At 45.3% G+C, this 12,791-nt stretch overlaps 1 pseudogene; it reads left to right on the top strand.

The window, feature by feature from the left end:
- The first annotated feature begins 1,283 nt into the window (after positions 1-1,283).
- Positions 1,284-2,420, top strand: LOC114029479 (annotated as a pseudogene).
- The last annotated feature ends 10,371 nt before the right edge of the window (positions 2,421-12,791 follow it).

The raw sequence follows: 12,791 nt of genomic DNA, 5'->3' as shown, positions 1-12,791 counted from the left end.
ACTTAGTATATAATAAGCACTTTGTTGTTGTTGTTGTTGTTTAGTCATTTGGTCATGTCAGACTCTTCATGACCCCATTTTGGGGTTCTCTTGGCAAAGGTACTGGAGTAGTTTGCCATTTCCTTCTCCAGAGCATTTTACAGATGAGTAAGCTGAGGCAAACACGGTTAAGTGACTTGCCTAGGGTCACACAGCTAGGAAGTGTCTAGGGCCAGATTTGAACACAGGTCCTCTTGACTCTGGGCCTGGTATTCTAGCTGCCCGATAAACACAATTGCATTATCATTGCTTTCTACTCCATTTCATTGGGATGTAGAGCTAAAATGAAAAGAGCCATGTATTTAAAGTCAGAGGAGCTGAGTTTGAATCCCAGTCCTACCCCTTGCCATCTGTGTGACCTTCAGAAAGTCTATTTACCTATTCTGCACCCCATTTTACAAGTCTATTTACCTGCTCTGTACCCCATTTTCCTTGTCTGTGAAATAATGGAGTTACATTGGATGACCCCTCCCTTCCACCCCTAAGGCTAGGACCCCATGGATGACCTCCACATAATAGAATAGACTGGCTCTATAACTTAGTAAATAGGTCATAAGAAGTTGCCTGAGGCACAGAGAGATTCAACAATTTGTCCACTCGCACACAATATTAATAATAATCTTAACAATGATAACAATATTTATATACTGCTTCTTATGTTCCAGACACAAAGCTAAGTATTTACAGTTATTATCTCATTTGATCCTCACAGTAACACTGGAAGGTAGATGCTACTATTTTTCCCATTTTATAGATGAGGAAACTGAGGTGAACAAAAAATAAATGATTTGCCCACCATCACACAACTAATAAGCATATGAGGCTGGATTTGAGTTCATGTCTTCCTGACTCCAGACTGGAGGCTCTATAATGGTCAGAGATGGGATTTGAACCTAGATTTTCCTGACTCCAAATCCAATACTCTACCCACCATACCCCACTGCCATTCCTGGGGACACACATAGTCCCAAAAATGAAGGTTGAAGGGAAGGGGTATGAAAGAGTTTGGAGGAAGAAGTGTTGATGGTGAAAGTACTCCCTTCAACTGGAAACCACCAGCCCAGTATCTTTAAGGAGTCCAAAGAAAGAATAGTCCTTCTGCTTGTGACCACCCTCCAAAACGAGTGGTTTCTGGAATGTCTGCTTTTGTGAAGATGAGATTCTAGAATGCTGAGAACTAGGCATTCCATTCCATTTCCTCATCACACATTTATGGCTCTCCAGCTTCCCATCCCATGGGGATTATGGTCTCGGAAATAGCTAAGATTCCATCCACCATCTTTGACAATGGATCAGGGCTGTGTAAAGTAGGCATATCAGGGGAGCAGACTCCCCGATTCATCCAGGCTACAGTCCTAGGCTATCCCCAAAGTATCATTTGCATGACAAAACCCGAGCCGAAGGCATATTATGTTGGACAAGAAGCCCAGGATAAGAGAAGCATCCTGATATTGAGATATCCAATGCGACATGGCATCGTCACCTCCTGGGATGATATGGAGAAGATCTGGAGGCATCTGTACAAACACGGTCTCAGAGAGCCCCCCAAGCAGAGACCAGTGCTCCTAACTGAGGCACCTATGAATCCTCCAGAGAACCGCACCAAGATAGGGGAAATTTTCTTTGAGACATTCCAAATGCCAGCCCTCTATGTGGCCCTCCAAGGTCTCATGGCACTGTATGCCACGGGGAAAAGCATGGGCATTGTTCTAGATTGTAGGGATGGAGTGACCCGAGTCATCCCTACCTACTAGGACCACTGCCTATTCCAAAGCATAGCCAGGTCTGATTTTGCAGGGAAGGATGTCACCCACTACCTGTCCAGGTTACTCTTGGAGAGAGGTATTCACCTGGTGAACACAGGCAACAAGGACCTTGTAAGTGATATCAAAGATAGGCTGTGCTACGTCATACCTGACCCCCATGAGCGGAAGAAAAAGACAACCATAGACTGCCCCACATATAATTATATCCTTCCTGATGGTCATTCCACGCAAATTAGGGAGGAGCTGTTCCAGGTACCGGAGTCTCTCTTTCAGCCCTCGAAGGCAGGCTCCTCAGCTCCTGGGATTCACAAATTAGTCCTCAAAAGTGTAATGAAAAGCAGCCACCACTTCCAGAAGGACCTTCTGAAAAATTTGATCCTGTCTGGAGGCTCTACCCTGTGCCCAGGGCTGAAGATGAGGCTCTGGAGGGAGCTGGAGTCCTTCCTGAAAGGATCCCTGAGTGTCAACATCACAGCCCCTAGTGACCGTCTCTTGTCTGTGTGGATTGGTGCTTCTCTTATCACGAGCCTGTCAACCTTTGAGCAGATTTGGGTCTCCAGTGCAGCCTACCACGAGGTTGGCCCCACTGTAATTCAGAAGAAATGCTTCTGGTGACGCCAGCATCCCTGGTCCACAAACAGCATCCAAAGTATAAAAAAATAGAGACACCTCCAATCAAACAGCTGCAGTGTGTGGGTGATCTTGAGAATGCTCCTTTTAGATATGAGTTGGTTGGCAGGATCCTAGGAACAGATCCTGAGGTTGTAAGTCTGAGGCTGAGGTCTCCCTGAGTCCAGTGGCCAGGCTATTTCCCTGTTGGTTGTTGAGAGCCTCCTAATTTAAGGAAAGGGGCTTATTCGGGCTCTGGACATGCTTGCAAGAGATAGGCTGCAGCACCCACTCTCATCTGGGACAAAGAAGTCTTCAGAGCACTGGTTTTCCTGCTCCCAGTCACCCAAAGTATACCAAACTATTTGAGATCAGGGCCCAGCCTGTCTGTGACCCCATAGTATAGGGTCCTTACCACGTAGCACCTTTCAGGCAGCAGACTCAATGTATATAAGATGGATGAATGATGAATGAACAAATGAATGAATGGATGACAGAAAGTGACAGAACAGTCATTCTTTTTTCTGCAGTCACACCTTGTCTTAGTATGTCTGAGATACAGTGGGGCAGACCATTTAAAGCATTATCCTCCATAAAGATCTGGGTTCAAGTCTTGCCTTTGTCCCATATTGGCCACATGACCCTAAGTGTATATTCCAAGAAACCCGCAACCATTATCAATTGGCTAGAAGATGCCAACCTATATTGGTAGAGGGACTTTCCTTACCTACCCCAGGGAAATCACAATCTAGTTCTATTGCTTCATCATAAGAGGCAGTTAGAGCAACAAGCCTGGAGTCAGGAAGACCTGAATTCAAATCCAGCCTCAGATACTTCCTAGCTGTGTGACCCATACCAAGTCACTTCACTGTGACCTGCCTCAGTTTCCTCATCTGTATAATGGGGATAATAACAGCACCTCCCTCCCGGGGTCATCGTGAGGATAAAACTAAATGATTATAAAAAGCACATAGCACAATGCTTGGCACATAGCAAGCACTTTATAAGTATTAGCTATTATTATTGTTGCAGCAAAGTCTATGCATCCATTTAAGTAAAAATATCAATAAATGTTTGTTGAAAGAATGAAGGAATTAATGAATGAATGAAATCGCTAGAGAAGGAAATAAAGAAACCTGCACTTAAATCTGAGATGCAATGCAATCCAAGTCTATTTGAGGACCTCCTGTGTACTTGGCATCATACCGGACACTGGAGATATAAAGATAGTACTATTAATAATAATAATATTAATAATAATAACTAACATTAATGTATCCCTTTAAGGTCTACAAAGCACTTTACATACAAAGTGTCCCAAAAGTCTTAGTGCATCACAAACGTCAATGGCTCACCTGATCCATGTGCCCTGTCTGCGATGCAAATATTATCTCTACTTTGAGAATGAGGAAATTGATGAGCAGAGATACTAAATAATTTGCTTAGAGGAACACAGCTAGCAAGTGTTTGAGATAGGATTCTAACTCTGATTTTCTGAACTCCAAGGGATCTATCCACTACGTTATCAAGACAAAGAATAGTCTCTGCCCCCAAAGGGTCATACATTATACTGGGAGGCTGCAGAATATGGAAATAGATAAGCAACTATGAGATACTTTGAGGAGGAAGGAAAAAGCATTAATAATGGGGGCGGGGGAAGACCAAAAAGACTCTTCAACAGGAAATGGTATGTGAGCTGAAGCTGTGAGGCAGCTAGAGATTCTAAGAGGGGGAAGAAAAAGTGAATGGAAAGCCTGGAGGACAGACAGACTAGGTAAAGTCCTGGAGGTGGGAGATCATAGGATCATAGATGAAGTGCAATGCTCAGGGATCAGCAAGCAGGTCAATTTGGCTCAAATTCAGAGTATGTGAGTGGTAGTCATGTACGACATACTTAAAAAAGTAGCCTAAAAGCCAGCTTATGAAGAGCCTTAAATGCCAAGCTGATAAGTCCGTATTTTATCTTAGAGGCAATAGGGAGTCATTGAAACTATTGAGCAGCAGAGTGACATGGCTTCATGTGCACTCCAATAATCTTATCTAAGCAGTTATATAGAAGTTAGATTGAATAAGAGAGAGTCTAGAAGCCAGAAGTCCATTTGGGAGACTGTAGAAACTGGGAATAACAGCTCGAATTAAAATGGCAGCCTTTTGAGTGGAAAGATAGGAAATGGATAGGAGAGACATTTTGAAGGTAGAATCAACAAGACTTGGCAAAGTAACTGTAGATGTGGGGCGGAGGTGGGGGAGGAGTTGGGAAAGAGAACAGTCAGAAGACTAGGATGACCTCATGGTTACAAAACTGGATGCCTGGGAGGACAACAGTGCTCTCAAGCAAAATCAGAAAGTTTGGAGGAAAGATGAGTTTTGTGGGTGAAGATGACGCATTCTGTTTTGGACATGCTAAAAAAAATGGGAAATATTTCATGACTCCCCCCTTCTCTTGCTGTGTGACCTTGGGCAAGTTATTCCCCCTCTAAGAGTGCATCAGCTGCCCAATCTGTACATTGGAATATTTTCTGTTCTACCTAAATCATGGGGAAGAAATGTCTGTTAAAGATACTCTGAGCACTTCAAAGGAAAAGCACGAATAGTGTTATTGTTTCAAAAGTTGTGCCTTGTCCTACTCTACTTTAAAATGGGTATAAGGGTTCTGAGCAATGTCCAAGATATAGGAGGGAAAGGACAGGAAAACAGCTATATTCTAGAACTGATCACAATTAAGCTATTCATTTGACTTAGAGAAGCAGTGATGATCTGGGTGGGAACCTGCAGCTGGGAAAGGGTGGAGGGGAGGAGAGAATAATATTTGGCTTTTCAGTATTGTTTCCCTGATTCTCAGACAAAAACACAAGCCTCATTGCTGTTCTGCAGCTAAGGGAAAAGGGGAAAGAGAGAGACAGACAGAGAGGCAGAGACAGGGAGACCTTGGAGAGACAGAAAGTCAGAGGGAGACAGAGAGGCAAAGATACCAAAGGAGACAAAGAAATTTTATGGAAGGAGGGTGAAGGGCAAGACAGACAGACAGACAGAGAGCAAGAGGCAGATTAAAAAAAAAGGAGGGAGAGAGAAACAGGAAGGAAGGAGCCATAGATTCTACAGCTAAGAGAAGAGAGGGAAAGAGAAGGTGGCGGAGAGAGAAACACAAACAGAGGGAGATTTTTAAAGCTGAAGAAAGATAGAGACAGAAAGAAAAGGAGGAGGAGAGAGGAGGGGAGGGGAGGGGAGAGGCAGAGACATTCTATGGGGATAGGAGTGACAGAGACAGAGAAGAGTCAATAGGCAAGGGAAGGGGTGAAGGGGTAGAGGGTAGCACTCAGGCATTTTATACCCAAGAATAAGGGGGATCGAAACAGACAAAGAAGGGGGGATGCAGGCATGCTCCTCCCTTTGGGCACAGGGATGAAGATGCAGACAGAAAAGACAAATGCCCTGGCCAGCCTCCAAGACTCGCTATTAGCCTTGCCCAGTTGGAGGCAGCTTCCTTGCTATCCCCCTCCCCCACTCCCAGCCAATCTTGCTCCTGCTGCCTGAGGCTCGCTGCCCCTCATAAGCCATTGGCAATCCCTGGTATCTTCCCTCTCCACCACCCCCGGGAGAGGTTGCTCTGTTCCCACAAGCCAGCCCCAACAGGGAGTGGGGCACACAGACAGCCCTCTAAAGGGAAGCAAATTCAGCTAGTGTTGACTGAGCAGCTAAGGCATGGGGGAAGAAAGTGGCAGTATAGGGGAGCAGTGCATTCTATCTCTTGGAAAAGGATCCCAGAATCCAATCTCTCTTTTCCCAAATGTGGGAGGTAGGGAGTTGTGGGTGGGGTAGGACAGGAGGATCCATCCATCCGCATGAGGTCCCCGAGCCTTGTCTGCCTCACAAGGTCCCCTGAAGTCTAGTACCCAATCCTGAAGGGGATCCACAGCCAGCTGGATGTCTTCTACTGAGGAAGGATCCTTCCAGTAAAGTTCCAATTAGTTCATTCTGATGCCCATGCTAGGAAGTCTTACCCAGAAGTGTACAGATATTCACCAACAGAAGGAGAGAGCTGAGTTGGACCAAAGGCTCCACTGGAATGTGAATCTTCTTCATTCTCACTCAAGCAACCCCAAATTAATCAGTTACCCAAGTCTTCTTCATTCTACTCCAACACATGGCCCACGTCTGTCCCCTTCTTGTTGTAGCCGCCACTCAATGAAAGCCCTCATTAATTCTCTCCTGGACCATTGCTGTAGTCGCCTAAGAGGACACACTTCCGGCCTCACCCCTCTCCAACCCAATCCACACAGCAGCCAAACTAATCTTTCTAAAGCATAGGTCTGACCATGTCAACTCCCCAAAACTTTCAGTGACTCTCTGTTGCCTCCAGGATACAATATGAATTTCTCCATGTGGCATTTAAGACCCTTCACAGAGTGTCTCCGGACTGACTTTCCAGGTTTATTGCATATTACTCCCCCTCACACATTCTGCATTGCCTACTTACTACATTGCATCCAGGATTCTATAATCTCCCACCTCTGTGCCTTTGGCCAGGCTGTGCCCCATGTTTGCAATGCATTCTCTCCTCATCTCCACCTCTTCAAACCCATAACTTCATCTAAAGATAAATTCATGTTCCACTTCCTATAGGAAGGCTTTCCTGAAACTCCTGGTTATCAAGGGCCTCTCTCCACTCTTTAAACTATCCTGTACGTCGATATCCGTTTGTATTTTGTATCTAACCTGTACTGAAGGCCAGGGTTGGTTTTCTCCTTCTCTTTGTATCTCGAGGGTCTGCCCAGCATGGTGACCTATAGGTGATAGGTGCTTAATAAATGCTTTTTAGGTCAGATTGGATTTGATCCTGGCCCTGGAAATCAGGAAACTAGTTCTAGTACTAGCTTTGCTACTAGTGCATTCTGTGACTTTCAGTTAATCATTTCCCCTCTTTAAGAAGAAGTTTACAGTTTGTTCATCTATAAAATGAGGGAGTTGGATTTAAAGATATCTATAGGTCTTCCCAGTTCTTATATTCCAAGATCCATGACCTGGAATCCTGGAGGCACAGCAGGCCATCAGGACAAGGAATGCTCTTGGAAGCCAGAAGACCTGGCTTCAAGTCACTCTCCCTAAGCCTCAGTTGCCTCCTCTGTAGAATGGGCTGACCGAACCAGTTATCTCTGAGGTCCCTTCACCATCTAGACCTTCATAGGCTAGAAGTCTTCATCTTCTTCATGTAGTCTCTTAAATGTGGCCCCCAGAACTTGTAACCTTGGGGAAGTCACTCCCCTCTCTGAACTTTTGTCTCCTTAGCTATAAAATGAGCAAGTTAGACTTAATTGGCCCATGAAGTCTCTTCCCACTATAGACCTAAGATCCTATGTTTCTATTACTTAAATTCTGGCTCTCATATTTAATTTTGTGTGATCTTGGACAGGTCACAACCTCTATGAGCCTGAATTTCTTTATTTGGTAAAAGTGGGGATAGGAATAACTGCCGGGCCTACTTTGGATTTGGTTGTTGTGGTCTGAGCCACTGGACACTGGGCGCAGTGATCGGGTCACCTATATGGGGGCCAGGCCAAGCTGGGGGGAGGGACATCCAAAGCTTATTCAGACAAGGGAAAAGAAGAAGGCACAGAGAAGATGCTCCTACAGCCCTGGTGAGAGTATCTGCTAGGGATGGTAAGTCAGAAGTGGCTTCATTTACCCCCACAGTACAAGAGGAGAGCCTTCCAGCCCCACGCATGGAATCCTTGGAGAATCTAGGCTCCCCAGAGAAGCGAGTGTGGGTCCTAAGCCCACCAAAGGAACTGTTATGAAACCTGATTCAGGGGCCTGAAATCCTATTTCTCTTCCTGCATGGTACCTTTTAGCAGAGCGTTGGAAATTGGTAAACAAGTGAGGTACAACTGCAGACAGTTTAAATATTTTACAGCTCACTGACTTCCATATGAGAGGGGATTTACATCGCTTAAGTGTTTAGACTTTGCTCCTATAATGCAATGCAGAGAAAATATAAAAGCAGAGGGAAGAAGGAGATTGAGTACAAGAGGTACAGAGAGAGAGAGGGAGTGAGGGAGAAATGGAGGGGGGGAGGGAGAGAGAAAGAAGAGACATAGAGAGATAGGAGAAGGGGGAGGAGGATAGGGAGAGAGAGACAGAAAGAGGGACAGAGAGAAAGAGAGAGAGAGAAAGAGGGAGAGACATAGAGAGAGAAAGAGGGAGAGGATGGAGAGACAGACAGAGACAGACAGAGAGGGAGAGAGGAAAAGACAAAGAGAGAGGCAGGGAGGGGGGGAGAAGGAGAGAGAGAGAAACAGAGACAGAGAGAAAGAGACACAGAGAGAGACAGAGACAGACAGAGAGACAGAGAGAGAGAGAGAGAGCGATGATCCATAACCGCACAGGAAAAGACTGCTAGAGAAACTAAAAATGAAGGCCCCCATCCTGCTCCATCAGAATTGGGTAGTCCTTGAGGACAAAACAAAGTCTCTCTCCTCTTTCTCCAGAGGAAGTTCAGATAAATTCATCCTCCAAAGTGGGAGTCAGGAATCTCTTTGACAAGAAGGCTATGGGGTCCTTTAAGTGTCCCCAAGATTTCCACCTTCCCATAAGGCAATATTAAATTATTTATGAATCACAGGCATAAGGGCCATCAAATGCATTTTATAGGTGAGAAAACTGAGGCTAATAGAACTTGCCCAAGGTCATCCAGTTTAGTAGGTATCTGAGGCAGGATTTGAACCCTAGTCTTGTGGGCTCTTGATCCAATGCCCTATATACTACTACAGGCTTTATCTCATGATACATGGACAGGGCTATTCTGGTTAGTGCTAGAAGATGAAGATGAGATCCACATGAAGGAGAGAGGCATATCGCGGGGGTGGAGAGGGAGATAGAACGTTAAATCTTAACATCGAGCTAAACCTTAACAATAAGGGTTGGGCAGGACCCCTGGTGTTGTCTATGACAGCCTCATGTGCAGAGCAAGAGTCTTCTCCAGAGGCTCCTGACTCCGGTGGGGCATCCAGTCTCCACTTGAACACCTCCAGTGACAAGGAGCTGAAAGCATCTGCATGAGCAGACGATTAAAAGAACCAATCAGTGGGGAAAGAACCCTATCTGGACCACTAGTGACCAGCCTGATGTTCCTCAGAGGGGCAGGTGGAGCGTCTTACATAGTGAAGTGTCATCTGCCATTTTGTTTTGTTTTTTCTTAGGATTAGGCTGAAAAAGGACCTTTGTGTTGCTTTCGTTAAGGGTGGGGTATAAAAGGAAATCACATATAACGTTCCTCAAGCATTCTGGATTAATGATGTTGAATGAATAAAGTTCTTCCGTATTCTCCTGAATCCAGAAATGGTGGGATGCAAACAAAGGGAGTTAACTTCACCCGAAGCTGATGTTAGAAAGGGGACTATAGACTTCTTAAAACATAGAAAGAATCCAGCTTTATGTTCGGTTCACAGGAGAGATGTGTGTATAACAACTAGTCCTCTGAAAAGCAGGACACACTTTTAAGTTTAACATGCCTTAGCATTTTCTCCATCACTTTCTAAAATCTAGACAGGAAATTAAATAAATTTATTAATTTAAAATGAATGAATGTATGAATAGATGAAGGAAAGAAGGAAGAAAGAAAGGAAGAAAGGAAGGAAGGAAGGAAGGAAGGAAGGAAGGAAGGAAGGAAGGAAGGAAGGAAGGAAGGAAGGGAGGGAGGGAGGAAGGAAGTCCTGACATATTGTTTGGTGATTTCCAAGATATAAATTTTTACAATGAACATTTAACAATCAGATTTCAAAAACCTGTAGGAGCTGGCTGCTGCACACCCTGCCATGAATGAATCAGTCAGCAAACATTTATTAAGCACCTGCTATATGCCTTTCCAACAAAACTGAAAGTCTCTGCCCTCAAGGAGTTTATATTCTTATATTCCTCTGATGAGGAAGACATTACATACTTAAATACCTACTGAATATTTAGAGTGAGTAAGAATGAGGGGTCAAGGATGATCCTAAGGGTGGATGGGAGGATAATGATGCCCTCACAGTTCAGAAGAGGAGAGAGCTAGGGGGCACCATGTTGCACAGAGCCCCTAGCTTGGAGTCAGGTAGACCTGAGTTCAAATTTGACCTCAGAAACTTACTTAGTTGGGCAACCCTGGGCAAGTCACTTAACCACACTATCTGCCTCAGTTTCCTCATCTGTAAAATGGGGATAATGCCCATAGAACCTGCTTTGCAGGGGTGTCACGAGGCTCGGACAAGATAATGGCTGTTAGATGCTTTGCCAACTTTAATGAGCTACATAATGTTATTAACATTATCTGCTCTCTCTTACTTATTATCTATGTGACCTTGGGTATGCAAGTGAAGCCTTCTGGGCCTTGGCTTCCTCATTTGTATGAAGAGGTTGACCTCAGAAGATCCTTCGGTTCTGGCGTCTCACGTGCCTCTGGCTGGGTCGCCAAGGCCCTCAGAAGTACGGTAGGATTGCTGCTGGCCAGCAGAGGACACTATAAGCAGAGACTCTTTATCGAGGTTGGAAGCAGGAAGTCAGTTTTAATTTTCTCCCCCACCCCCATGTAAGTTTTTGATGGCTGGGAGAAGGCTATCTAGTCCACACCACCCCCTCATTTTTACACAGGGGGAAACTGAGGAACAGAAACAGAAATGACTTATCCAAGGACACACAAGGAATAAATGACTGAGCCGGGATTTGGAGTGCGAACCTAGCACCCTTTCCACGCCACCATGATACCTAAATAGAAGCAGGATGGCTGTTTCCAGGTCCTGAGATATAGCCCCCAGCCCCACCAGCGGAAGATCAAACCGGTTCAGAGGAGGGAAACACTGCGACTGTCAGGTTTCGGAGTCAGAAGACCCAGCTTGGGATCCCAGCTCTACCAGTTACTAGCTGTGTGACCAACCCTGGGCAAATCAATTCTCCTCTCTGTGACTCAGTTTCCTCTATGTGGAATTTGGCTTGGATACCTAGAAGTCTCCTCCAGTTCTAGGTCCCCTAAATCTACAACTACTGGATTGGGGCTAAAGCGATTAAAAATTTCAATTAAAAAATAATAAGCCTAGCCTGCTAGCCCCGAGCTGCCGCCCACTGAGATGCCCAGGTAGCTCCGCCATGGCAGAGGCCAGGAGTCAGCTGTTCTGGGCCGGCACTAGGCAGTATATGCAAACATCACAACCCACCCCCGGCGGGTCCCCTCCCTCTCATTTGCTTTCCAATCCCAACTGGCTTTCCCCATTCTTTAAATGTCAAACAAGTCATCATTGGAAGGCCCCCGTTTTCTGTTAATCTAAATGTTTTATCAACCCTGTGTATGTGGCAATGTCAGACAGGGACAATGCCTTCCGATTAAGGGGAACAATGCTCATATTGTTGGTCCCCGATTTTGGCTCCCAGCTCCGGAGAAACGGAAGCCGGCAGTGTCCCCCGTTATCATGCACACAATAAAAAGGGCTGGGCCCAAATCATACACGCACAAGTACATAACAATTTTCTCCCATTATTCAAATATCCTGTTTCCCTCTCTCTCACCCCAACCCTGGCTTCTCAGCCCCAGGGAAGCAGGGGGACTTCTAGAGAGGGGGAGTCCCACAGCCATCTCTCAGCTTGCTATGGCTCCCGGTGGACAGGCAGCCTCTAAAAGGGAAGGCCAGAGAGGCAGAGGACGGGAGAAGGCTTCCGACTCTGAAGGACACACTGATCACCCACTCATGCCGGGCCAGGTGGGTGATGAGTGAAGCGACAGCCTTCCACCCTGCAAGAGAAATCTTTGAAGAATCAGTAAAGATGGGCTATGCCTCAGTTTCCTCATTTGCTCACTGGGGATGATTGGCCTTCCAGCTCTAAATCTATGAATCTAGTCTGACCTTCTCATTTTACAAAGGAGGAAACTGAGGCCCGGAAAGGAAAAGAGGCCTGCCCAAGATCATGAAAATAATAAGTAATAAAAAAGCCAACCTCTAATACGAGTGGCTGACTGGTGTAGCAGATAGAGCACTAGGCCAAGAGTCAGGAAGACCTGAGTTCAAATCTGACTTTTGTTACTGATTAGCTGTGGGACTTTAAGTAAGTCTTTTAGCCTCAGTTTCATCATCTGTAAAATAGGGATAATAATAGCCCCTACCACCCAGGACTGGGGTCAGCTGGGTGAGGGTCAAATGAGATAATCGTACTTAGAACAGGGCCTGGCAAATATTAAGTGTCATACAAATGTTAGTCACCATCATCATTATCATTATTACTAGGTGGGTAGGGAATAAGCATTTATTAAGTGCCTACTATGTGCCCAATACTGTACAAAGTACTGTGGGTTAATGAGTACCTACCTTCCAGGATTGTTGTGAAGATCAGAGATAATAATTGTAAAATCCAGTGCCT

The sequence above is a fragment of the Vombatus ursinus genome, unplaced genomic scaffold, assembly GCF_900497805.2.
Source record: "Vombatus ursinus unplaced genomic scaffold, bare-nosed wombat genome assembly UNPS02014932.1, whole genome shotgun sequence".
Classification (NCBI taxonomy): Eukaryota; Metazoa; Chordata; class Mammalia; order Diprotodontia; family Vombatidae; genus Vombatus; species Vombatus ursinus.
Note: the sequence above shows the minus strand (reverse complement) of the source record. Positions and strands in the feature narration are given on the sequence as shown.